Genomic DNA, 23,042 nt, shown 5'->3' on the forward strand with positions numbered 1-23,042 from the left:
TGTTTGAAACTATAACATTGGACACAAAACTGGACTTTGTTTTAGAATGTTTCAGATGACCTCTTGTTTTAGGACTGGCATCCATTGAGGAAGGTCTTGAAGAACCCAAAGCTAAGGAAACGCGTTGGAGGCACAGGCCACTTTGTACAGTCAGTTAATGGCACTCAACCAGGTTCGTATGTTTGTCCAGGGTGGCATTTTTGAGGGCAAACCACATAGAGCTGAGAGTGAGGTTTAGATGTGACACGAACATGTAGGCATAGATGGAGTAAAATCTATCCCGCTGCTTCCTCATGTATTATGGCATACCAAAGTGTATACTGTCCTCTCATGTCTGGTATTTGTCCAATTACTTATCTCATTTTCATTTTGCACATAATTGACCAATAACCAATTGGCGGTTATTTAATGGCCGAGATTGCTCAGTGTAAAATGCAGCTTGTGTCTGAAAATACACACTGTTTATCACCATGACTTACGCTGGATGGTAAACTGGCACATTTGTAGTCTGACTAGTCTAAGCTGAAATCATTTGTTTGTTGGCTTGCTTTTAGAACACGTCTTAAACACACACAAAAAACCAAGCACACCTTTAGTACATTTGGAAATTTGCTATAAATGCGCCTAGCCATGTAAACTTTTTTAGCATTTTTTAAAAAAATTGTACGTTTCCATGAAGCATCAAGTCTCGCGTCTCAATTCCCCCGGAAATGCCGCCAGCACTCGGATCGGAGCGTTCTGCTGCATAGAAATGCATGCAGTCACACATTCCGGTCTGAGTGCCAGGTATTGACGTGCGAGACTTGTCCGAGTTTCTCGCATGTGAGTATGAGCCCATAGGGTGAAATTTGCCTCTATTCATATGCTACAGATCTCAAACTCGCAGCTTTTGTCAAGTTACTGTACGTTTTCGGATATATTTTGCAGCGTGTGCATGAGATTTCTGATAGTGGCCCTAAAAAACGTACAGTGATAAATCTCCAGTGTTTTTCATAAGTGGGAATTTAACCTAATGGTAAGGCCAGTTATGGCCGCCATGTCTGGTCTTACATTAAGAGTGTCTAATGAGATGGAAAACATGTCTAAAACCCTTCAATAGAACCTGACAACTGATACACGGGCAGCATGTGTCAGGCGTTGGCTGTATGATCTCAGCCAGGTTAGTTCGATTCTGAAATGCTGCGGCGTTTCAGAGATAAACATACTTTAAAGCCATCGAGTAACACGGGAGGCTAGTTGGACAGGTGGGTGGCTACTTCCCACCCGCTGACCTGGATTGACACGTCACTCCCCACGTGTGTCAGTTCTCTTTCATAAACGTGGCTCATCATGTAAATCAGACTCGATTTGACACAGAATTCTGGTGTAAATTAGTTAGTAAGTGTACCCCACCGTAATTTTACCAGATTTGTGCTGCTGCTGTAAATATCCTGTGCGGTACGATGTTACTCTCAGTCGGATTTTAGAAAACCTCGTTCACACAGTCTGTGATGTTCTCTGGCTATGCTGTGATTCTGAGAAATGCGATCCAACATGCTGAAGAGAGGTTGGTTGATCATGTTTCCCAGAATTAGGGTACCGTTACACTAAGCGATGCACCAGCGATCCCGACAATGATACGACCTGGTAAGGATCGTTGATGCGTCGCTACATGATCGCTACATGGCCATCAAACAGGCAGATCTACTCAACGATGCAGCAACGATCCAGCGATCCGTATAACGACCTCGGCGGTCGTTGGGACCTTGTCACACAGCAGCTATTCTGACGACTCCCGCCTGCGTCCATGATTTTTGAGTCGCTAACGAGGTCGCTCATCGGTGTCAAACACAGTGATGCATGCTGGCCAGCGGGACACCAGCGATCAAAAAATGGCCTAGGACATTCGAGCGATATCCAGCGGGGGCCTGGTCGCCGCTACGTGTCACAAAATCGGTGATGCTTCAGCGATCTCGCTATGTGAGACAGGGCCTTTACTAATTTCAATCACGCCTTCCTTTTTAGATGGTTATTCCTGTTTTGATTGGAAATCCTCTTAACGTGGTCAGTTAACCGAGAGAGATTGTACTGCCACATCTAGTTCTTCATTCCAATTTTTCGTTACAATAAACCCTCTTTAAAGGGGTATTAAAAAGTGGTGGCGTATTGGTAGCACATGCTTTTATGAGTAGGGTCCTGAAAATTACAAGGCCGTGGTACTGTGTTTTTGTCGCCACTTTTCCTTTTTTTTCTATTGGCATTCCATTATGGGTCTATCATACCGAAATGTGATCTCGGGCGACTATATGTATGGCCAGGTAAAGGCCACATACCTGGAACTGGGCAGCATCGCTCTTTTACTAGGATGGGTTTCTTAGCGTTGCTTCTGCCACTCTCTAATACTAATGTCACCAGTGTTGAATTCTATGACAAGGACATATAGCAAGTGTGTATGTGCTTTAGTAATCTGGGGGAATTAATTGGCCAACATTTGTAATCCAAGATATAAACACATTGTATGGTTTTTGATGTGTAAAAAAAAAAATGCCAGCCTGTGCTTTAGGTTTAGGGTATCCGCACGTTCTGCTTTGAAGTGCTTGGATGTAGTTTCACTGCTAAGATTCTGTCTCTTGGTTATTTGGAGCAAATGGCTCTAGCTCTATGAGGTTTTTTTAATAGTTGTAGGTTTTCTCATCACTTCATATGTTAAGGATATTTGATAGTGGGTAGATTTTCTCATCAATTCATATTTTTGGGATATCCTTTTAATCTATTTGGCTGGTATTGGTAGCTAGGCCTTTACTATAGGCTAGCTTGTGTTTGTAGCGATAATCTAATTTATATGTCATACATAATCTCAGGTACTAACCTGTCGACATCAGATACGGAGCAGATATTCCTGATGTCTGTTCTCTAGCGCTGTATTACTCAATGTATCACTTTGTTTTTTTTATTTGAAATGCCAACAGATTGGACAGTTCTACGATAAATGTAAGATCACCTCGTTGTGGTTCTCAGCACCCCTGTTTCCGAAGGGTAAGGTCTGGGAGTGCTTCTAATCAAAGAGTTAGTTGGTAAAAGTGTTATTAATGGTAGCAGAAAAAAAGCTGCAAAAATCAAATGTGAATATAAATATATAGACATTATGTAGTTGAATAATGAGCCTGCAAAACAATAAGCATGCACAACATGGTGGCTTTCAATCTTGGGGGCATTTCATGTACTTGCAGCACTGCTGACAATGCAGTAAAAAGCTTCATACACATGAACGTATATGGGATACGAGTCAGATTTAGGCTCTGTTAACACTTCTGTTTGAACATTCCATTTGCCCTTTCAATTTTGGTAAACAGAATTTGTGTCCAAAATGGATCCATTGCGTAAGGGATGGAAACGAAGCAGAAGGATACCACTGAGGTTCATCTGTGTGATGTGCATCACCTTCCATTTTACAGATGGGTCCCCGGCGGCTTCTGCCTACCTGCTGCCTTGGATTGAGAGGTCTCTCCCTACATAGGGAGAGAACGGTCAGTGACCGGCAGTGGATGAAGAGACCTGCCTGTCATACATGGCTGAGACTGCCTGTCAAACATACATGGCTGGGATCATGCAGCCAGTGTCTGATGCATGCTGTCCATTGATCGGGCAGCAGGTGGCTGTCAGGTTCCTTTTAAATACATTTCTCAACATTAAAATTGCAGCACCAAAAACGTGTGTAATTATGGAAATCACATAACTGGCTTCTTTTCAGTCCTTTATTTCATCTTCTGAGATACATGTGTATTTTCAGCACCTGACTTTGGTATGGTGTGAGATGGCATAATGTGTGGTATCCAGACCCCTCTATTCTTCATTCCTAATACAATAACAGCTCAGCATTACAGCTGTACGACCATTTCTCCAAAGTTTCCTAGGAGCCATTTTTCAACATGACAACACCAGGTCGCATGTTGCTTATTTTACTATGAGCGTTCTGTGTGGCCTAAATGGCCATGGCCTGCAGCATCTCCAGACTTGTCTCCTATCGGGCACGTGTGGGACGTCATTGGTCAGCAATTACAAAGGGAGCTGCCAGCAGAGGATCTTGCTGATTTGTGTGCCCAAGTGCATTCAGTATGGCAGAATATTCCTCAGACAACCTCATTGGTAGCAGCCAAAGTGTGTATGTGCGTGTATTTCTACATACAGTGTGGAAAATAAGTATTTGATACACTGCTGATTTTGCAAGTTTTCCCACCTACAAAGAATGGAGAAGCCTGTAATTTTTATCGTAGGTGTGCTTCAACTGTGAGAGACAGAATCTTAAATAAAAAAACAGAAAATCACATTGTATGACTTTTAATTAATTAAATAGCATTTTATTGCATGAAATACGTAATTGATCACCTACCAACCAGCAAACATTCTGGGTCTCGTAGACCTGTTAGTTTTTCTTTAAGAAGTCCTCCTACTCTGCACTCATTACCTGTGTTAATTGCACCTGTTTGAACTTGATACCTGTATAAAAGACACCTGTCCACACAATCAATCACACTCCAACCTATCCACCATGGCCAAGACCAAGGAGCTGTTTAAGCTTAAAAGGGACAAAATTGTAGACCTGCCCAATGCTGGGATGGGTTACAGGACAATAGGCAAGCAGCTTGTTGAGAAGGAAACAACTGTTGGCACAATTATTAGAAATAGAAGAAACACAGGATGACTGTCAATCTTCCTCTGTCTGGGGCTCCATGCAAGATGTTGCATCGTGGAGCAAGGATGGTTATGGGGCCGGTCAGGAATAAGCCCAGAACTACATGGGAGGACTTGGTCAAGGACCTGAAAAGAGATGGGACCACTGTCTCGAACATTACCATTAGTAACACACTTCACCGTCATGGATTAATATCCTGCAGGGCACGCAAGGTCCACCTGCTCACACCCGAACATCTCCAATGACGTTCACCAATGACCATCTGGATGATCCAGAGGTGTCATGGTAGAAGTTCATGTGGTCACATGAGACCGAAATAAAACATTTTAGTATCAACTCCACTCACCATGTTTGGAGGAAGAAGAAGAATGAGTATAACCCCAAGAACACCGTCCCAACCATGAGGCATGGTGGGTGAAACATCATACTTTGGGGGTGCTTTTCTGGACAGGAGACAGGATAACTGCACTGTATTGAGGGAAGGATGGATGGGGTCATCTATCGAGAGATTTTGGCCAACAACCTCCTTACCTGAGTAAGAGCATTGAAGATGGGTCAAGGCTGGGTCATGACACAAAACTCAAGGAGCCAGGGAAACTAAGGAGTGGCTCTGTAAGGGCTCATACTCACATGCGAAAAACTCGGACGAGTCTCACGTCAATATCCGGCACTGCTGCCAGGCACTCGGATCGGAGTGTTCAGCTGCATGTATTTCTATGCAGCTGAACGCTCCGATCCGAGTGCCAGCGGCAGTGCCGGGTATTGATGTGTGAGAAAAGTCCGAGTTTCTCGCATGTGAGTATGAGCCCTAAGAAGCATTTCAAGGTCCTGTAGTGGCCAATCTCTAGACCTGAACCCAATAGAAAATCTTTGGAGGGAGCTGAAACTCAATGTTGCCCAGCGACAGCCATGAAACCTGAAGGATCTGGAGAAGATCTGTATGGAGGAGTGAGCCAAAATCCCTGCTGTATTGTGTGCAAACTTGGTAAAGAACTACAGGAAACGTCTGACCTCTATAATTGCAAACAAAGGTTTCTATACCAAATATTAAAGTTCTGTTTTTCTATTGTATCAAATACTTATTTCATGCAAGAAAATGCAATTATGTAAAAATCATAGAATGTGATTTTCTGATTTTTTTTATGTTTAGATTCTGTCTCTCACGTTGAAGTGCATCTAGGTGTGAGAACTTTGCAAAATCAGCAGTGTATCAAAAACTTATTTTCCCCACTGTGTGGTGCGCATACTCTATAGTGAATAAATCGAGATGTTTTGTAAATCTTGCTTCCATTTTTCCATCATTTGCATATGATTAGCATGTCTATTGATCCTCTAATTTCCATAACGCCATGACTTTTTTTTTCTTCTTGGTGCTGCAATTTCAACATTTAGCAGTGTAGGTATTTGGAAAAATGTCTAGCGTCACTGGATGGAAGAAAGACCAGTTCTGCACATTTTGGATTGATTACCGAGCACTGAGCTTGGCTTTAGGGTACCGTTACACCTAGCGATGCACCAGCGATCCCGACAGCGATATGGTGCATTGCTAAGTGGTCGCTAGTGCAGATCTCACCAGTGACATCGCTGGGGACGGGGGTCGCTACTTACCTGTCAGACGCGGCGATCCTGCGTCCTCCCGCCCGTGTCCACGTGTTGCTCGTCGGCGCCACAGGAAGCCCAGCAGGAAGTGGCCCACGAGAAATGATCCAGGACGTTCTCGCGTGATCAGCGATGAGCAGTGGGGGAGCCGGTCGGAGGTAAGTGTCACATGTAGCTATATCGCTATAACGTCACAAAACCAGTGACTTTACAGTGATATTGCTAGCGATCTCGCTGTGTGTAACGGGGGCTTTACACAATAGATTCCAGTAAGGCTTTTGAGATTTGGTATATGGCAGGTTTATATTACACAGTCAGGAGCTGAAAATGCACATGTATATAGGCAGGCTTTCCGAGGCTAGGTGGAAAATGGCAGACTTATCAGCAGTTATATCCTGTGTATCCGAGGACGGTTGTGTCCATCTACTAATGCAGCTGCTGATCGCATCATTTTTTCTCTAACATGATATGTCAAGTAAGTTCCCTTATGGGCTCCAAATACTAAATGGCTCATCTGCTGAGGCGTCATTAAAGCATTAACATTATCCGGCAACTGTCTGTACAGAGCGGGATGAATGTTATGCGGCTGATGAAAATTAACTTGTTTAAATGGTTATTATGGATGTGCTGTATATTATTATGTTTTTCATGTAGGCATATCTTTTTAAAAAATGTCCACGTTTTTATTCAATGTTCATACTGAGGAAACTTTTAAAAACGCCAAATGTGTCTCGGAGTTGGGGCTCATTCAGAGATCTGTTTTCTGCATACAATTGCTATGTGGTTTTTTTTGTTTGTTTGTTTGTTTTTTTAAAAAATAGAAATATTTTTTTTTTTTTGCTGACCAAATCTGCATATGAAAAAAATTGCAGCATGTCAGACTCATTCAAGTCTACGGGTGCGCCCAAAAAGTTGGACGCCATACAGAGCCACCGTATAACATCCGTTTTTATGGATACGTTGCAACTCTGCAACCTAGGAAACTGTAAATGATTAATAACTGCTGTAAAAAAAAAACCGGATTGTATACAGATGACAAGTGAGAAAAAAATCATCTTGAGTTTTTTTGGATGAAAATGACAATTTTTTGTTTTTTTACGGCTGTTTGAACTTCGCCACTCATCGGAAAAAAGCTGATGAAACTCAGACCAAACTTGGATGGTAAAACCTGACACACTGAGAAAACTCTGATGAAGCTGACAAGATAAATACTGGTGAAACGCGCACCAATTTTGTCGTACGAGATAACCAGACGTCTGAATGAGCCTTTAGGCTACAACGAGCTTTTGGTGCGTTTGTGGCGCTGCATTTTTTTTTGCTGTGTCAAATATGCAGCATTTTTCAGTTCCATAGCCGTATGTGACATTTCAGCTCAGGGATGATAACATTTAGTAATGTGCGGAAATGATGCACGCAGTGATCGTGGTCACAGTGTAGAACTACAGTGATAATGCAAAAGTGATGTTACAGAACCCACTGATGACTTGAGACATGTGTAGTTGTCACAGGAATATTGTCACTGACATCATGGAATGTTTGGTTTGGTTTCAAAAACCTTAGTCGTCTTCTTCCTTCGGGCTTCGGTGATAGGAACCTTGGTTGGAAACTTGGTTTGAATTGTGTAGTTTGTGGTTGTATTTATTTATTCGCTCAATGTCTTACCTGCAGCATTGATTAGAAGGGGTCCATGTAAAAAAGTGATTGCTGCTGTCTGAGCATAAAGTGCCGTCTGAGTGGTTTGTCGTCGTTTCAGCAACTGGACAATTAGTCTGAGTGGCGTTTTCCTTGTATGGATTGTCGTTATGGATTTGATGTCTTGCTGAGAAACAACATTAAGGGCTCAAACTCAGGACATTAAAAATTGATTTATGAACTGTTTGCACATATACACTATGTGTACACCTATGTATTTTGCCTACAGGGGCTTTTATGACATGCCATAGGAATTTTTAAGGACTTGGACCCACTTTGCAGCTAAAACAGTTTCCACTCTGCTGGGATGACTTTCTACAAGATGTTGGAGTGTCTGTAGGAATTCTTGCCCATTCATCCAGAATAGTATATGTGAGGTCACTGATGGTGGAAAGGGCGTTGCTAGCAACATCCGTTCTAGTACATCCTAAAGGTGTTTGATCTTTTATGGCCAGTCAAGTTCTTCCACATCAACAGTACTGCTGAAATCAAAAAGAGTATTCCCCAAACTTTACCACACAAATTTGGAAGTAGACAATTGTCCACGCTACTCGCCTGTCCTGGCTCACGCACTGGACTTTATTTCCTTTCTCTTGCCAATGCGCTTATACTAGTCCATGGTGGGTTATGTGGTGACCCCCAAAACTCCTCTGCCATTAACAGCCAAAGTGTTGTAAGGTAACACAACAGATGCAGCCATGCAGCTGCCATCTGCTGTGTTGAGTATTAAGATAGCATTTTATTGTCCTTGTTAGGAGTTTCTCCAAATTCCACATGACTGAAGCTCTAGCCAGGTGCCTTATTATTTCCTGCTACTCCTGACTTCCATTCAACCACCAGCGCTTATTTCAAAACAGTCCAGCTAGGTCCACAGCAGTCTCTTCAATCAGATTCCCAGCTTCTTGTAATTGTTCTTGGCGCTGTTCATATTATTGCTATCAAGGTAACTGATCATTGCAAGAAAGTAACCAGTTTGCCTATTAATCACTTCTTTTCTGTGGTTAACCATCCGTCTGCTGAAACATGACTGCTATTAACCTTATGTCTGCTGCAAGTCCCTCATTGCATATGTCTCCACTTTAACCATTTGTCTAGTTTTCTGTTGAAATTGAAGAATTTGATTTGGGTTACAACTAAATCATAAGTCCTTTTTGCTGAGTTTTCAGAGCAGAATCTGAGTAGAAACTCATAGTTTTTGAGGCGTTTTGAGATTCAAAGAGTTTTTGCTCAAACAATTACTTAGAAAACTCTGTGTGCACATGACATAATAGTCACCTGAACTTAAAGGAGTTGTTTTTTTTACTAAGACAACACCTTCCTGATCTAAAATGTTTGGCCCCAATCAAACGGCCAGCGTTGTTCCAGTGTTAACACTTGTGGTCCCGGCAGTCTTGTGCAGTTGTTGTGACACATAAGCCAGGTGTCCAATCAGCGCTGGTGTCACTGTCTGTGTGCTTCCACTTGGTTTGCCTGGTATCATGGTTGGAGGCAGGGGAGATTTTTGTCTATGCCTCCAGGGCTCCTATCCTGGTAATACACTCTGACTATCTGCTGTGAGTTAATATTGGTTGCAGCAATTTGAATGTCCCAGGGTGTACGTTAAAGGGAATCTGTCACCCTTTTTTTCGGCTTGCTGCTTCCGGCATAGACATCGGGGGCTTATCTACAGCATTCTGTAATGCTGTAGATAAGCCTCTGATGTAACCTGAAAGATAAGAAAAACACGTTACATTATACTCACCTGGGTGGGCGGTCCGGTCCGGTGGGCGTTGCGGTCCGGTCCGACGCCTCCCTTCTTCATGCGATGACGTCCTCTTCTCCCGTCCTGTAATGGCTGCGGCGCAAGCACACTGCTCTGCCCTCTTGAGGGCAGAGCAGAGTCCTGCAGTGCGCAGGCGTCGGGAGAGGTCCAGCGCTTGCGCACTGCAGAATGCGCCTGCTCCGGAGCCACTACAGGAAGGGAAGAAGAGGACGTCATCGCATGAAGAAGGGAGGTGTCGGACCGGACCGCAACGCCCACCGGACCGGACCACCCACCCAGGTGAGTATAATCTAATGTGTTTTTCTTATCTTTCAGGTTACATCAGAGGCTTATCTACAGCATTACAGAATGCTGTAGATAAGCCCCCGATGTCTATGCCAGCAGCTGCAAGCCGAAAAAAGGGTGACAGATTCCCTTTAATAGAGTTTGGAGTACCATTAATAATATTTGCTGGTGGTTCCCTGTGTAAGCATGCGTCTAGCACATTTTGTATGTCTATGACAGTATTTATTTGTAAACAGCATGCATACAGGTATCAGTACTTGAAATACTGAAATATAGTAATATATATCTCTATGTAGTGGGACTTCATTAATTAATGAGCACTTGCACTTTTGTATTTTGTCTGGGGTTTTGGAGCCTTAAGTATTGAATTGTATGTGATTATGACCCAATTTTCTTTGTTCACTTTCTAATGTCTGCTTTTGCACACTTTTTTAAATTGTTTTGAACCATGTGTTTGTATGTAGTGTTTGCTGAAATTAAATAAAATATATTTTTGTATTATAAATATTGGTGGTGATCCCTATAGTTGTAGCTTATACTTTTTCTTGGTCTGCTTCTATATAGTCTTATATGCATTGGGAGATCCCACATACAATATTATTTGAGATGGTGCCTGTTTACCCCATTGTTTTCTAGTGGTGTCACTGTCTCTGCCTTCGGACGTTTTGAACATGGAGAGGAATTCAGGAAAGTGTCTGATTGCCGACTTCCTTTTCATGTTCCATTTCTTACTAAGGCAGGGGCAGTGACGCCAGCGCTGATTAGGCGCCAGGCACAATGTGTCACTCCAGCGCACTAGAGCCCCGAGTGCCAACACCACTGGAGCGTACACGGGAGGTGAATGTAGGTTTTTTTATTTTATTATGGCCAAACATTTTGATCAAGAAGGGCCTGTCCTATTAATTGACAACCCTCTTTAAGGTTTTGGATAAGCTAACTCCATGGGCAGGTTTGGAAATGTGGGAAAGATGTTGTGTTATCCCGCTCCCGAGATAAATGTGCTAACGCCTGAACGGTTTCAGGTGACAGAGTTCTGCTGGCCTAGGATATGCTGCGTGCACATAACTGAGCATTGCAGGTACATCTTAAGGGCTATTTATGTGATCCTGACATTAGGCTCCATGGAATGGTGCTGCTGAATTGATACATTATTACTATGCAAATTCAAACTGGTACATGGTGTCTCTATACTCTGGAGATGTAGTCTCATGGGCTTCTTTACTCAGGTCTATTAAATATTTTTAGCATTAGCAAGTAACTATTGTCTCTGATGTAACCCTTGGACTTATTGAATTTTAGAATACATTTAAAACCTGTTTTGGATTTTATTAAGGAGGTTCCCAGTAAAATGCTGCTGTCCATCTATGTCTCCCAGTAGAGAAGAAGGTCTCCTTGAGACGCCTGTTTTTATATGGCCAAGATTTGCACATACAGCCTTTAGATCCTGGGGGCATGTTGACAGGTCTGGTTTTATTGTGATTCATTGTTTGTGAGTTTGTTTTTTTTTTAAAGACAGATATTTATTCCTGCTCTTACTTGTGGATCGAACTCGCCCATTCAAGTAAAATTGGCTAACCCACAAAAAGTTAGGCTATGTGCACACGCTGCGGATTCACCTGCGGGTTTTTCCGCTTGGATCCGCAGGTAAAACCGCAGGTAAAGTGACCTGTGGTTTGGCCTGCGGTTTTGCCCTGCGGTTTCATACCTCTACTTTGTTAAAGGTGTGAAACCCCTGTGGAATCCGCCCAAACAATTGACATGCTGCGGTTTGTAAACCGCAGCAAAACCGCGCGGAAAAAACGCAGCGTGAGCACAGCGGATTTGTAATGCCATAGGCTAACATGGTACTGTACCATGTCTGCGGAACTGCTGCGGTTCCACAGGGCCAAAGCCGCTGTGAAAATGCAGCAGAATCCGCAACGTGTGCACATAGCCTTATTCCACTTGGATATCCTCCTTCTTCTGTTTACTGATTAACAGGGCTGTGGGGTCAGTATGCCAAACCTCCGACTCCTCAATTTCCATAACTCCGACTCCACAGCCCTGCTGGTTAATGTGTAGAAGTTTGGAAATGTTTTTTTACCATATAAGAAAAACAGAAGCCACAAAGATTGTAAAGAAATGGACAAGCGGACCAAAAATGGATAAAAATTGGATCCAGCACATTGCTGAAAAATGGTCCATCTTTTTCTCCTACAGAAAATGACGTCTGAATAAGGCAGAAAGCTGGGACATTAGAGTGCCGCAGCTCTGCGGAGTGGTGCGCTATTGCTGAGAGCTATGGACCTTTCCATGTTATTAGCCAGTGTGATAAATATTATATTGAGAAACTTTAGAAACCCATTAACCTAACTGTCTGTTAATTGTTTGTTCTGGACCATTACGTTCCCAGCAGAGCTCTGGGGTATATCGAGCACTTCAGACTGACGGGAAACTATCCTTGGAAACAGCACTGTGCTTCAATGTATTTTCTTCCTTTTTTAGCCCATCTATAGGGTGTCCGAGGAAGGTTGATGAAAGGACATGGTGCAAAAAGAAGGCTTGGATTACTTGACATTAGAGGACCCTGTAACGGGTCATATTTGGGGTCCTTGGACACCAGTTGGTAGCATGTTTAACCCTTGGATATCTGTTTTTTGTATACACCATGCTGCTGTTCTTGCAAGGTCACATTGCACTAGAATAGGCCTTCAGTGTGGGTATAATATCTGATTGTAGCAGTTACAAGAAATCTGTCGTGAATGATAATGAGATTACTATTCCAAATAAGCCCTTTATGCTTGGAGAAATGTGGCCACGCTAGATTGGTATCATATGCGGCCATGATAAGACCAGTGATATGTGAAAATATATGAAGTGTAAGCACCATGCCTTTCTGGAAGTATTCTAATCTGACTTCTTCTTGGTAAAATAAAGTGTCCGGATTATTATCTTCTAACGACTGTGACCTAATTCATGACCTAGTAGGATGTGAGCTTAGATGTGTAATTTTTCTTGGGAACGAGGGAGATTGGTAATCTGTGTGTGGCAGATCTCTGCCAGAGCTGGGGGCCTGCGTGATGCAGTGGGGGGAGAATCACAGCTCGTGTGACCTTAATCCGAGAAACCAAGGTGAGTTGGGGGCTCTAGAGGAGGGAATGGGTTTCTGTGATGATGAGCAGCATCGGACCACAAAAAAAAATTGAATGAATGGATTCTCGGCAGCAGTACAAAAATATAACAAAATAAAATGTGCAAGTTGACATAATATGTTGTAACATTAAATGAAGGTTAGATATGAAAGTGTTCTTCTGACAGGCCTGGAGATATCAGTCAGTTCCATATTAGACCTGAATGCATAAAACATTTCCGTGATCACATGCTATGTGTGCACACTGCATATTTATCAGATTTATTACATTCTCTTTGTACTACATTTGTTAAAGGAACAGTAAATGTAAAGTCTCTCTCCATGTTTGCTGTGAAGACTGAGGCCTGCAGTGTACTCCAGAAAAATGTCAGCTCCCATGATCACTACTCTTTTATGTTCTGATTTGTATACCATATGTACAGGGCCGCCATCAGGGCATTACTGCCCTGACTGGTGTATAGGGCCCGGTGGGCAGAGGGGGCTTACATCGGGCCCCATCTCATCTGCTCATTGGGCCCACTGCAGAAACTGAACCTGTGTCCGAGACAAAGGTTCAGTTAAACTCTATTGCCGTGTGGGCCCAGGCCCGCATGTCAATAATTAAAAGCTGCCAGCCAATCGGAGGCTGGCAGCTGACATCAGTGCGCACGTCGCCGGCATATGACGTCTTTGTCATTCACTGGTGAGTACATGCTTGAACGTCGTGGAGGGAGCTTTGCCGCAGGTTCGTGGCCAGGTAAGGAGAAAGTGTTTTTCTTTTTAAACTTTTATTGAAAGCGGCAAGCCCAGGGCAGGATAGGAGACACAGAGGGCAGAATGTGAGACACAGGAGGCAGAATGTGAGACACAGGAGACAGATGGGGCAGGATCACGGGACAGATGGGGCAGGATCGGGAGATGATATAAGGCAGAATGGATACTCATGAGAGCAGGATGGGAGAACATATGGCTTGAGCCAGAAATGCGATACACGGGGGCCAGGATGGGGGATATTATTACCATAGGGGCTAATTAAGGAATATTATTACTGCAGTGATGTAATTATTTTATTTTATGAGGATACTGTTTTAAATGGGGGCGGTCCTGTTACTTTGCAGAGCGACACTATGTCACCTTTTTTTCTTCATCTGGTGTAGTGTAGAAGTTGGGAAAAAATTAAGTAATGTGTTCTGCAGCGGAGCTCTAGATAACTGTTATTTCCTGCAGAGACGAGTCCTGGCTGGAAGATGTGATGGCAGTCTGTGCTGGATGAAAGTTGAAAAGCGAAGCTGAAGGAATTCACCTAGAGACGTCACTGGTGAGTCAGTGTGTTACCTGTACACTGACACTATACATTATATAGAGTTCCTGTGTACAATGTCACCAATGATCACTATTACCTGTACACTGGCATTATATACAGAGGTCCTGTGTATAATGTCACCGGTGATCACTGTATTACCTGTGCACTGACACTATATACAGAGCTCCTGTGTATAATGTTATCGGTGATCACTGTATTACCTGTGCACTGACACTATATACAGAGCTCCTGTGTATAATGTTATCGGTGATCACTGTATTACCTGTGCACTGACACTATATACAGAGCTCCTGTGCATAATGTCACCAGTAATCACTTTATTACCTGTATATAGACACTGCATACTAAGTACAGATCTCCTGTGTATAATGGCACTTATGGTAATAGTATTGTGTTTTTTTATTAGTAGTATTGTAATATTCAGTCACCACATGGTGGTAATATGTGGTCTGGTCATGGTTTGGTAGTATTTGTCCCTTGTATGTGCTATTATTCTGTCACTGGTGGTAATATGTGGTCTGGTCATGGTGTGGCTGTATTTGTTCCTTGTATGTGGTATTATTGGTCACCATGTGGTGGTAATATGTGGTCTGGACATGGTGCAGTGGTATTTGTTCCTTGTATGTGGTATTATATGTCCATTTGGATGTGATATTATTGGTCATTTTTAAAAATTGAAAAATAAATAAAAATATACCTAAGTTGTATTGGATATTTTAACAAATATTTAATAGGCTAGAATAGAGTAGGGCCCGACCAAAAGGGTCTACCTTGTCGTGGTGGCAGATTTAAAAAATCTTTTGGCCAAAACAAGAGCTGCTGGCTATATGTGTAATGTGGAGATGGGAACTGTTAATGTGTGATTGGTGAGAAGTGGAGTTTTTACAAGAGAAAGTGGTGGGACTGTGGATAGTTCAAGGGGTGGAGGCAGGGCTGGAGTGGAGCCTGGGTGGAATCTCAAGGGGGCCCAAAAATTTTTTCCAGTATGGGGCCCTGAAATTCCTAGTGGCAGCCCTGCATATGTATGTTAGAAGTTACACGTTTGCACCATTGTTTTGTAATGTCATAGCAATTGTCGATTTGAGTAAGGCCTCATTCAGACGTCTGGGATGTTTCTCATGCACAAAAAAAAGGGCTTGATTTTCTTTTGTGTTTTGGATCCAAGTTTCATCAGCTCTAAGTCCATGTATCAGATGTTACCATCAGTTTTGATCAGCGATTTTTCTTGTATGATATAAAGACAATACAAAGCTCCTATCCATTATAATGTTAGTTACGACACCACATGGATTACACACTAATGCCATCCGTCACCGTGTGCCCTCAGTGATTTTCTCACAACCATATCCTTGTATGGGTAGTTTTGATCTGTGACTCTGATTACAAACGGACATGTCACCTTGACTTATTTATTATTTTTTTTTTAGTCTGTAAAAAACGCAGACACCCCAATAACTATAATGGGTACATGTTCAATTCACGAAAAGCACCGATAGAACACGTATGTGGAAAACGGACGTCTGAATGAGGTCTAAGAATGGTGACCTACAAAACCATAACTGCTGGTTCTTGATGACTGTTGCATGAAGGCCCTCATTGCTGTAGCATTATTTCATGTAGACATGAAAATGATATTACTACTGACACCCTTGTGCAACTGATATTGTTTGTAAGGCCGGGGTCACACTTGTGAGTGCAATGCGAGAAACTCTCCTCAATACTCGGTCCTGCTGTCGGCACTCGGGACCAGAGTGTGTGGCTGCATGTATTTCTATGCAGCTGAACGATCCGGTCTGAAGCGCCGGGTATTGAGGCGAAAGACTCACGTGAGTTTCTCGCATTGCACTTGCAAGTGTGACCCCGGCCTAATACATAGTGTAGTGATGTGACAAAGTCAGAGACTTTTTTTTTGCAAAGGTTACTTGCAAGATTCTCTCCTTCGAGGAAACGCCCACTAATTTCACTGCAGCTTGCAATTTATGCCCGTAGTACGCCAATGTAAATCTATGGGTGCGCTAAAAATCCGCATTACACACGGACCAGATGTGTGACTTGCGAGAAATACGCACCCAGTGTCCTTTAGAAAAGCCGGCAATTCAGTGCGCTATACAGTAAACTCACACTGACAGGTTTCATAACACAAACGAAAGAATAGATATAGACACATATAATACATATATATACGTTTATATTTCACAGAGTTCTTCATAGCAGAATAGCCACTAATTCAATTGCCGGCTTTTGTGAAATCATTCCCCAAGCCGACATGAAATGACACATGGTTTACATACAGTAAAGCATTTCATTTCATGTTTTGTATGTCTTTCATTAGTAATTAGATGAGGGTTGATGTGTGAAATTTGGGAGGTGTAGGTTTTAATTTAAGGGGTTAATTCGTTGTTAAAAAATGTGTGGGCTCCCGCATTGACAAATTACCGCGGGAGCCCACACATTTTTTAACAACGAACTAACCCCTTAAATTAACACCTACACCTCCCAAAATTTCACACATCAACCCTCATCTAATTACTAATGAAAGAAAAAGGGGGAGACAGGGCGCTTCCAATGCGTAGGTCTGTATGGAAAGTAGATGAGTGCACAGCAAGTGTTAGGCTCACCTGATAGGGTTGTGAGAGTCACAACACCTATAATCGCATAAAACAGCTTCAGCAGTCTGCACAAGGTCCAAGGACTTGGTACAAAGAGAAGGCTGGTAGTGCAATAAGAGACTGCGCTGCTGTGGTAGAATTCAAGATATCTTTATTGCCAACGCGTTTCCTGAGCCAGTCCCAGCTCTGTTGCCCTGATGAAGTGAGCTGGGACTGGCTCAGGAAACGCGTTGGCAATAAAGATATCTTATTATCAGTCTCTTATTGCACTACCAGCCTTCTCTAATTACTAATGAAAGACATACAAAACAAAACATGAAATGAAATGGTTTACTGTATGTAAACCATGTGTCATTTCATGTCGGGTTGGGGAATGATTTCACAAAAGCCGGCAATTGATTTAGCGGCTATTCTGCTATGTAGAACTGCGATTGGCACGGACCGTAGAATACAAACGAGAAATATACGGCTGATGGGAGCTGCCCCATAGAGAATCATTGGTCCCTGTGTAATGCGTGCTTTTAACGCCTCTCACTCGTCTGTATTCCTCGCCAGTGTGACCCCGGCCTAAGTGTAATATTTATACGTGTAGCCTACTGTTCAAAAGTTTGGGGTCACCCAGACAATTTTGTGTTTTCCTTGAAAACTCATACTTGTATTGATCAAATGAGTTGCCAAATGAATTTAAAATCTAGTCCAGACATTGACAAGGTTCGAAAAAAAAATATTTTTATTTGAAATAATAATTTTCTCCTTCAAATTTCGCTTTGTCAAAAAATGCTCCCTTTGCAGCAATTACAGCATTGCAGACCTTTGTCATTCTAGCAGTTAATTTGTGGAGGTAATCTGGAGAAATTTCACACCATGCTTCCAGAAGCCCCTCCCACAAGTTGGTTTGGTTTGATGGGCACTTTTTGCATACCATATGGTCAAGCTGCTCCCACAACAGCTCAATGGGGTTGAGATCTGGTGACTGCGCCAGCCACTCCATTACAGATAGAATACCAGCTGCCTGCTTCTTCCCTAAATAGTTCTTGCATAATTTGGAGGTGTGCTGTGGGTCATTGTCCTGTTGTAGGATGAAATTGGCTCCAATCAAGCACTGTCCACAGGGTATGGCATGGGGTTGCAAAATGGAGTGATAGCCTTCCTTATTCAAAATCCCTTTTACCTTGTACAAATCTCCCACTTTACCAGCACCAAAGCAACCCCAGACCATCACATTACCTCCACCATGCTTGACAGATGGCGTCAGGCACTCTTCCAGCATCTTTTCAGTTGTTTTGCGTCTCACAAACATTCTTCTGTATGATCCAAACACCTCAAACTTGGATAGGTCTGTCCATAACACTTTTTTCCAATCTTCCTCTGTCCAATGTCTGTGTTCTTTTGCCCATATTAATCTTTTCCTTTTATTAGCCAGTTTCAGATATGGCTTTTTCTTTGCCACTCTGCCCTGAAGGCCAACATCCCGGAGTCGCCTCTTCACTGTAGACGTTGACACTGGCGTTTTGCGTGTTCTATTTAATGAAGCTGCCAGTTGAGGACCTGTGAAGCTTCGACTTCTCAAACTGCAGACTCTAATGTACTTGTCTTTGTTGCTCAGTTGTGCAGCGGAGCCTCCCACTTCTCTTTCTACTCTGGTTAGAGCCTGTTTGTGCTCTCCTCCGAAGGGAGTAGTACACACCGTTGTAGGAAATCTTCAGTTTCTTGGCAATTTCTCGCATGGAATAGCCTTCATTTCTAAGAGCAACAATAGACTGTCGAGTTTCACATGAAAGTTCTTTTTTTCTGGCCATTTTGAGAGTTTAATCAAACCAACAAATGTAATGCTCTAGATTCTCAACTAGCTCAAAGGAAGAACAGGTTTATAGCTTCTCTAATAAGCCAAACTGTTTTCAGCTGTGCTAACATACTTGCACAAGGGTTTTCAAGGGTATTCTAACCATCCATTAGCCTTCTTACACAGTTAGCAAACACAAAGTACCATAAGAACACTGGAGTGATGGTTGTTGGAAATGGGCCTCTATGCACCTATGAAGATATTGCATTACAAACCAGATATTTGCAGCTAGAATAGTCATTTACCACATTAACAATGTATAGAGTGTATTTCTGAATCTTTTAATGTTAGCTTCATTGGAAAAAACTGTGCTTTTCTTTCAAAAATAAGGAAATTTCTAAGTGACCCTAAACTTTTGAACGGTAGTGTATGTATATATTATATTGTTAAAGACAAGCAGTGGTGACGCCTTTTAATCCCTTCTAGAGTATTAGATTGAGATTAATAATGCAATACAACATATGACACTTGTTAGTGATGAATATTTAAAACCACCCTTGGTTGTCCTATAAGGCCTCATTCAGACGTCCGTTATTAAGATACTTGTTCTATCCATATTATTCATAGCTAGATCACATACCCATTCTAGTTTATGGGGCTGTTCAGACATTCATGTATTTTTGTGGACCAGGTGTCCACAGAATAATCATAGAGACATGTCAGTTTTTAATTCTAGTTATGGATCAAAATTACCCATACAAATGTATGAGTCCTTGAAAAATCACAGAGCAGAAAGGTGGCATGAAAGTAAAAACCATGGTCTGTCCATGATTAACAGAGTAATGAATAGTAGAACATTGATGGGAAGACTGACCCGCCGACTTCAAATCCAAAATACTGATGAACAACAGCCCACGTTTTTATGTGGAAGATAAACCACGGTGTCTGAATGAAGCCTTATATCGGTGGGAGGCAGGGTAATTGCGATGGCTGGTTTACTTTGGCATGTACACTAACTTGAATATATTCTCTTCACGATTTATCTTTAATCCCCTCGGATGGTTTAATGCACTGAGGTTTTGTGGTAGAGTAGCAATTATCGATCACAATGAAGCAAATGTCCAATCTACAATTGCGGTAATTGAGCCATCTGCCTTGCAGCGTACAAGACATCAGCTGTTTCCGCTTTGCAGAATCCGGTTTGCATAGCTGAGCCTCCAGCTCCCTGGCTCTGCATTGGTTAAGTCTGGTGCTGTTCTGTGTGACTTTGTGAGAAGGATGGGAGCACATTGTACCGCAGTCACGTTACTGCGACTCCTCCCAGCAGCATGAATGGAGCAATTCATAGTCCAGAGAACTGACTCATGGACCCAGACGCACCATTCTCCAATCAAGCGCTAGGTCCATTCACCGCATGCAAAAAATGCTAAGCTTGTTCTGCAGGTATGCCTGGACCTGACCTTACTGACGCTGCAGTGTTCGCTCATGGACACGCTTCATGGCTCTGTTGTCTGCGTCCACCAGTGTATACAGGAACATGTATACGTATTTTATCAAAGGTTATTGTTACTATGTCAGAACCAAGTGCTTGAAACATGATTGTGGGGCGACTGGCGAGTGTATAATTACGGTACGTTTCTTACGGTGGCTGAGTCATACAGTGGGTGGAATTTCTGCTGACTACTCCAAATTGGACTGTAGAGCAAGAGCATGATCCTCAAATATTTCTAAGGCACAAGCCAAATGTTTTGAAATCCTTACCCCAGTTTCAGGGGAGAACCATAATAGCTAGCTATGCATATGCTGTCGGCATGAGCGAAGGTGTAGGCCCATTTACATGGGCGGATAATCTGCTCATAATGAGCGATCAATGATATTACAGGCAGATTGCTACCCCTTTACACTTAACACTCATAATGAACTTTTCATACTAACATTTGTTCCCCACATTTTCCATTATATGAAAGATGGATCCCAACGTTGGACTTGACTAACATGGCATGAGCACTTGTCCAGGCAATGTCCCTTGTGCCTTAGCCAGTGCTATGGTTGTGTAGTTTTACAAAACAAGGGTGTTTTACAGCCATGTACATCCTTGACATTGGAAAAACACATTTATTACTTTTACCTTCAGCTAAAGTTGTGCTAACTTCCAGCCTGCACTCTTCATTTTCAGACTGTGATATGTAGTTTACAAAGAGCATTGGTAGATGACAAGGTGTTCTGGGGCCGTCTGATCAGACCTGGATGTATTGGGTTGGGTTTCTCTTCGAGTCCATTGGTGTGTCCTGCTACATTTACACTCTCTCTTCTGTAGGAATGAGGATGATATCAATGTGTTTTGTGCAGAGTTGCCTTCTTGGAAACTCATTCTTCATTCCAGTGCATCTGTGGGAGATTAAGAGATTTCCAGTCAGAAAGCTTCTCCAATAGCTTCATATACTGTCCTGCATGTTTCCCGTAAGGCCCTATGTATAAAGTCATCCAAATGGCGTCATGTACACACACATAGTGAACTGTAGGTCTGTAGCTGTGTATAAGGGTAAGTGCACACGTTGCAGATTGTGCTGCGGATATTTCCGCGTGGATTTAGCAAAATCCGCAGGTCAAAAGACCTGCGGTTTATCTGCAGATTAGCCTGCGGTTTTGCCTTGCGGTTTGCCACCTGTACAATGGAGCAGGTGTAAAACCGCTACGGATTCCGCACAAAGAATTGACATGCTGCGGATTTGAAACCGCAGCAAAAACGCGTTGAAAAATCCGCAGCATGTGCACAGCGGTTTTTGTTTTTCATTGATTTTAAGGCTGTGTTCACACGTCGCGTTTTTTTGCAGCGAAAACGCAAAAAAAACAGCATCCCATGTATTCCTATGGGATTCCGCAATGCTGTGCTAATGCTGCATCAACTTTTCGGCTTTGCTCGCAGTTGAGCAAAGCATACTGCGCATGCACGAGGCAAGATTGCTTTGCGCACACGTGAAATATGGAGAACTACTCTAATCCCGGGAAAATATCGCAGACGGCGGCCACGGATGGGGTGGAGAAAAGAAGAAGAGACACCGCCCATCGGACCGGACACAGGGAATTTACATAGCCCTCAAATTTACGGTGACAGATTCCATTTATTACAATTACATTGTCAAATTCCCCTTTAACCCCTTTCTGACATTTGATGTACTATCCCGTCCACAGGACCCGGGCCCCTATGACCGGGGACGGGATAGTACGTCATCGCGATCAGGGGGGCGCCGCTAATCGCGGCCGGGTGTCAGCTGATTATCACAGCTGACACCCGGCACTATGTGTAAGGGGCCCCCAGCATGTTAACCCCTGGCACACTGCGATCAAACATGATCGCAGTGTACTGGGGGAATAGAGAAGCATCGTCAGGGAGGGGGCTCCCTCCGTGCTTCCCTGAGACCCCCCACACCAGCGCGATGTGCAGCGCTGCTGCGGGGGTCTCCTTCCCTGCAGGTCCCCAGATCCAATATGGCCGCGGGGGCCTGCAGGGAGGCGGCTTCCTCAGTGCCTGCAGAGCGCAGGGCTGATGAAGTCTTTTGCAGCGCCTGTCAGATTGCTGATCTGACACAGCACTGTGTGACGTATCAGCTCAGCGATCTGACACATGACAGAGATGTCCCCCCGGGACAATGCAATAAAGTAAAAAAAAGAAAAGATAAGTGTTAAAATTATTTATAAAAAAACTCTAAATAAAAAAAATATTCCCTAATAAATTCAGTTTTTGGAAAAACAAACAAACCAATAAAAGTACACATATTTAGCATCGCCGCGTCCGTAACGACCCGCCCTATAAAACTGTCCCATTAGTTAACCTCTTTAGCGAACCCCTTAAAAAATGAAAATAAAAAACAAAGCAAAGAACAATGCTTTATTATCATACCGCCGAACAAAAAGTGCAATAACGCGCAATCAAAAAGACGCATATAAATAAACATGGTACCGCTGAAAACGTCATCTTGTCCCGCAAAAAACAAGCCGCCATACAGCATCATCAGTGAAAAAATAAAAAAGTTTTAGCTTGCAGAATAAAGCGATGCAAAAATAATTATTTTTTATATAAAATTGTTTTCATTGCATAAAAGTGCCAAAACATAAAAAAACTACCTAAATGAGGTATCGTTGTAATCGTACTGACCCGAAGAATAAAAACGCTTTATCAATTTTACCACACACGGAACGGTGTAAA

The 23,042-nt window shown here is 42.8% G+C and overlaps 1 protein-coding gene across 2 annotated transcripts in view; it reads left to right on the forward strand.

Annotated features, from left to right (window-relative positions):
• The window catches only part of ANO8 (anoctamin 8), a 191,471-nt gene that overhangs the window by 5,879 nt on the left and 162,550 nt on the right, over positions 1 to 23,042 (forward strand). Inside the window, exon 1 of one of the 2 annotated variants that reach the window (XM_073551334.1) lies at positions 20,090 to 20,278. The exons of the other annotated variant lie outside the window; for it this stretch is intronic. The gene's annotated coding sequence lies outside the window, so the exon portion shown is untranslated. Of the gene's footprint in view, positions 1 to 20,089; positions 20,279 to 23,042 lie in introns of those variants that run through there. 2 annotated transcript variants of the gene reach the window in all.

The sequence above is a fragment of the Dendrobates tinctorius genome, unplaced genomic scaffold (genome assembly GCF_039654945.1).
Source record: "Dendrobates tinctorius isolate UK_male_01 unplaced genomic scaffold, ASM3965494v1 ptg000175l, whole genome shotgun sequence".
Taxonomy (NCBI): Eukaryota; Metazoa; Chordata; class Amphibia; order Anura; family Dendrobatidae; genus Dendrobates; species Dendrobates tinctorius.